This window comes from Argiope bruennichi, chromosome 7 (genome assembly GCF_947563725.1).
Source record: "Argiope bruennichi chromosome 7, qqArgBrue1.1, whole genome shotgun sequence".
Classification (NCBI taxonomy): Eukaryota; Metazoa; Arthropoda; class Arachnida; order Araneae; family Araneidae; genus Argiope; species Argiope bruennichi.
In genome coordinates, this window is record NC_079157.1 from 107,469,925 (window position 1) to 107,475,924 (window position 6,000).

Sequence of the window (6,000 nt, forward strand, 5' to 3'; positions counted from 1 at the left end):
CTTATTCGATCCAATGTAATAAATTTTGTTGACTTTTCTCGATATAAATTTAATCCAAATGATAATTTAGACAATTTTCATAAAAAATTAAATAATAGCCGATAATTAGGCTTTAATCGACAACTCATTCTTGAGAGTCTCATTGATAGAGTGCCCACTGAAAGCAATTAATAACCATAAACACTCTTTCTACCTTTATAGAATGGTTTACAATAACAAACTTTTAAAGATACAAGAATCTTATTAGGACAAGCCAGATCAGGAGTAATGAAACCTGCAAGACAACCAACATCCCTTTTACCTCAAGTCAAATTTTAATAATAGATCACAAACTCTCTTTGCATCTCTAGTCCAAAATTATTTCAGGCACAACAATCAAAATGTATCGAAGCCGCATCCAAATAATTTTGGTAACCAAGATTTAACCAAAACCATGACCTGCATTTCCAACAGAAATTACCACCTTCTGCTAGTAGAATTCGTAAACAATAAGGTATTCTAAATTCCTATCATTAGGCATGAGTGTGTCATATTCGACAACCCCAATTTATGATTAATCTTCCACAACAGCTAATTCGGCTTCTCCGTACACAAGTCTCTCTTCACAAAATCCCGAAGTAAGACCAAATTGCGAACCCAATTCGAATCAAACAAGCTTATGGAATGCTCTAATTAAATTAAATTTGTGACATTTATTTAATAATACACAAATAAAAAAAATCATTGGAAATCTTTTATCCTATAGAATCTTAAGACTGCTGGATTGTAGTTTATACAAATTAGTTATAGATTATGATAAAATTAAAATATTGTGAAAGAAAAATTATTCCAAACTTGCTTACAAATAAAAATCTAGTGTCATTACATATTGCAGAAAATATAAATAACACTGGTGATAATCAGGATAAGGTAATGAATACCCCAGAAGAAATTTTTCCACCTCTAATTGTAAGCAAACTGTCAAATTCTGTGTTATCTCTTGCGTCAATTATTTTTGCGAATAACAAATATGATGTTGGAAGAATCAGAATGGAATGCTCCTATTGCTACTGATGAAACAGATAAATAAGCAGTTAAAAGAATTCTGTCTGAAGGGTTAATAAAAGAATCTATTAGTTATTATTTTTCCCTTGTTATTTTAGTATATAGAAATATAAAAATAAAGAAAAGTCCCTTTGTATTTGAAAGGCGTTGTCCCCTCTCTAAATTAGGTTTTCCCCCCCTTCATAATGATGTTTTATGATAGATGCCATGACGATATTAAAACGTAGCAGTCTTAATGATGCTAGGGTAAACCTCCTGATCCTTTCCTAGGATCTTTTCTGTTTTTATATCGAATATTCTATTTTACTTTTTGGGAACGAATGTTCTAGAATAGAGAAAGAGAACAAGATCCCTTCCTGATGTCTTAATTTTAGGCCATTGAGTATCATCCATTAAAACTGCTGGTTCATTATTACCCATTAAAACCTACATTATAGTAATAACCTTAATTTATAGTAATAAAATCAAATACAAAATTTGATTGATTTACGTTATTGCATTTGTGAGTTATTGAGTAGATGAAAAAGTATGAGCCGACAGATGATCAGCGCTTTAATAATTTTGATTCAAAATTTGATTAGAAACTATAGATTTTAAATCTGTATACCAAATTTTATTTCTTTAGTTCTTTACTTTTTGTTCTAATTGAGTTTACTCGTATTCAAACAGCTGGGCAGACAGACTTCTGAATGGATTCCGTTCAAACTCTATATCTATAAAAGGGTAAAATGCGTGGAGCAGAAGTCGCTCTTATTATCTACTAGTAGCCGCAGGCGACCAGCTAAATCGCCACAGATATTGGTTATATTTGATTCTAGATAAATCGTTTAAATATAACTTCGTTCCCATGATTCCGCCAAATTGTCTCATATTAACGCCACGTTATTTTACTTAAGTTTTATTTATTTTGTACATGAATATTTCTAATTTAGATAATCCCACCCCTCAACATAACGCTACTAAAAACATAAAAATTCGTTCATCTATTTTCTAAATTTGGCGATATTATAACTTCTTTTTTTATTTGATTTATAAACTACACAGATATTAAATAGAATCCTTTTCCCTCAGTTTTCAACAAAAGAAGGAAATCACGAGATCAAATATTTGATGAAACAATGAAAACGATTTGAATTTCAAGGCAACTATGTAACCCACTGTTGGAAATTAGAAAAATATTTTTTTTTAGAAAATTGTCAAAATTCAGCCCAATTAACACTGATATTAATTAATATCATTAAAAAGACAATTTTTAACTTCATTTTGGTGCAATAATATGTTTGGAAGTTATCGCAGAGAAACACTAAAATTTTACTTACTTTTTAATTAATTAAAATTCGAATTGAAGTTTCAAAAAAATCTCTCTTAGATGCACATTTGCATCCTCCAAAATATATGTGTGTTAAAGTCTGGTATCTGTGTGAATATATGTGTGGTAAATCAACTCAACGGTCTAGCCTGTAGAACACCAACACACAAAATACGTATATACTTTCGTCGTACTTATATGTAAAGATTGTCAAAATGCAACAATCAAATCTAAACAAACCATCGTGCGAATTTCAGACTTTTTCATTGAATGCTTTTATTGCTGCATTGAATATAATCGCTTTGTTTAGTTAGTGAATTTGGCTACAAAAGGCTGTTAGAAAGGCTCTAATGAGAATTCGCTGTGTCACCAAATGTCCATTCCGCCAGAAAAAAGAAGGACATAAAATTAATCAAGAAACAGGCTTCAAACAGAAAATTTAATCCAGCGCAAAAATAGGCTTAACTGATGGTTAATCGTTAGGACATGCTTAAGGGAATGGAAAGTCACATTTTCCAAAACAATTATCTTACAAAAATGATGCTTGTTTTATCTTAAGATATCTGTCTACTTACGGAGACAAATTTTTGAAAAATCCCTCTAGTGAACTCATTTTCTGGATCAATGTGATTACAAATAATGAAAAATATTGATCTGGAAATTCTTGCCAAATTAGATTCTGTAAAACATGTCAATTTGAGTAAAAAATAGCGAAAATTGCAATAAGAAACAAAAACACTACAAAAAATTCTATTGCACATATTCTAATTATTTTTATACACAACTTACTTACAGCTGTGGTGAAGGGGATGAATTTAAATCTAAGAAATATATGCATTTTCAAAAATATTATAGCGATTCGAATATTTATGTATTGAAAATTTCACAAAATTCGTTGTTGAAAATTATATTAGGCAGCTCTAAAACAATAACTACTCAGTTCAAAGTTATATCCCTAGTTCACTTTGGAACACTTAAGGTAACATATATGTAAAATTTCAAGGAATAATATATAAATAAATTTTTAAGATGTTATGTTTTGCTTATAAAATTTTTTACGAAATCCAAGTTTTTCAAAAAAATTATTTAAAGTTTTCATTTGTCTTTTTCTAAAAATGCTTTGTAAACATAAACAATGTTCAAAAGCAGATGTAATTGCTAATTCTTTCGGCATAAAAACTACTCAAAACGTATTCTAATACTCGTGGCTTACTGATGGAACATATTATAAAAGAAATTACAATTCAGAGAGGTATGTATTTGATAAAATATCGAAAAGCATTCAACTTCCGGTTGGTACTTCCGGTTTCGTTTTCAGCTACAATGGTTTATAAAAAAATCACATATCTCGGTTTCTATTACCATAGAATTAAAACAAACACAGATTTGGAAATCCAAATAAATAGGTTTTAAAATAAAACAAAAAAATTTAGGAATTTTGACTAAACACTACCTTTTAAATGTAGACAAATACTTTAAGGCTAAAAAAAAGTACCTTTTTAATGATATCAATTTCATTAAAAAGGTATTTATAATTCTCTTTTTATTTTTAATTCTTTTAAATTCAATTTGAATCGCAGTCTCTTTTGAAATGTGTTGGGATGAAGCGAGCGGACTATTTTTCTCGCGTAGGATATCTGTGTGACTACGCTTCTGACGCTTCGTTCCTGCACCATTCCTCCCGCGAAGAAGATGCTGTGTGCGTAATTGTCCTGTGTTCTTTTCGTTTTCTTTGTCTAATAAATGTGCTGTCTCTAAGAACCATGCTGAGATTATTGAAAAGTAACAACAAAATGTTGTGATGAAATTCAAAGCATTCAGTTGCGTGCCTTTGCCGATCATTAATTCCATATTAAGATTTTCACTTACGATTTTATATCACATATGTGCACTTTTTAACGGCATTCCAACGATTATTCACTAAAATAAATCAGTAAAGGTCGTACGCCAGTTGGCTCTTTTGTACCTGTTGTTTACTAATGGAATGTGGTTAATTATGTGCCACTACATTAATTGGAGAATATACGAGAAAGTTTCGGAAAGACTATTTCTGCTGATTTTTTTAAATAAAGCAATGAAAAAATGCAGCTGAATTTTAAAATATTTGCATAAATTTGAAAATATATCTTAAATGTTTAGATACTTGAACAGTATACATTGTAAAAAATTATTTATCTTCTAACACTTTGTGGCCTCTTATTCGACTTTTCCAGAATAATGAACTTGTGGAACTTTTCATTCTGTCATCTTTAAGAATAGCTGAACATATTTTTAACCGATTTTAGAAGATAATTCACTTCTTCACAGAATACAACCATTTATTTCAATATATATTACCTGTTGCATAAACACTAAAAATAAGAATAAAAACGAAAAGCTTTTACTAGATCGCGTTAAATGAATTATATAAGAACACAAGAAAAAAGTTTAAGTCTGTAAAGAATCATCTCAAAGTTCCGCTTAGTTAAAATACTTTTATTTAGTAAGTTAGGAGCTGAAAAAATTTCAATAATCTCTTTAAATTTTACTCCAGTTTTACCGTCTATATTTTAATTTCTTCGAAAGCAGCTGTAAAAAATTCTTGCATTACTACAACCCTAGTTATTTTGAAGATACGAATTTTAATTAGAAATATAGGTCTATAAAGTGAAAAGTATTTTTCAATAGATAAATGAAAAAGAAAAAGAGGCTGGATTGATATATTCATTCTGTCTTAACGATAATGCTTTAATCAAGCCTGTACCAGGAAACAGTAGAAGTTCGTCAACTTAGAAATTAGTCGTTGTGCAAGAATAGTTTTGATGGGAATTCTTTTTTTTTTTAAGGTATTTTATATAAAGGTAATCTAAAATTTTAAATTCATATATGAAGTTTTTGACATTTCAAACATATTAATTTACCAATCTATATGCATTCCTTGTAGTTTGTAAATGGAAAATTATGTAAATATTGAAGATATAATTCAATAGATAAATGTATCAGAACCTCTTTTGTCACCCACTCTTCCTCCAAGCACAGTCAGCTAGATAAGATGGTCCAAAGATGAATATCAAACAACCACAAACGTGAGTTAGAAAAATTTGGATCAACACAATGAGTTTCTGGTAGTTGTGTGGTCAAAATTACTAGTGGATTATAGGATTTAGCTATTTTTTGAAATAATGATGACTTGTGCCATGAAACTATGAGTAACATTAAAAGGTATTTGAAGTGTGCGAAAATAAAACTGTTAAATTTTTAGGTTTTGAAATCCCACATTCTATTGAGAGGATAAAACCGGTTGTTACTTTTCAAATCAAGGAATAGCTTCTTCACTAATAACAAGAAGACACCATGTAATGTCAGTAAAAAGTTAATAAAGGAAATTTAAATTCAGATCAAATTGTTACTCCTTTTTATCATTTTCAAAAACGTGGTAAGTTTATTTACAGTTTTTGTTTCAAATTTCTAAAATCCAAAGTAATAAATAACAAGATTGAGAAATGAGGTATTGATAAGCCTTTCTCGCTCACACATTTTTAACTGTAACTGGTCATATCTCGTTGGTCTGTTTTGTTGATTAGTTGATTGTTGTTTTGAGCGCAACAAGGTAATCTTTGTAATTCAAGTTTTTCTGTTTCACTTGATCAAAAATATTACCATAAGCA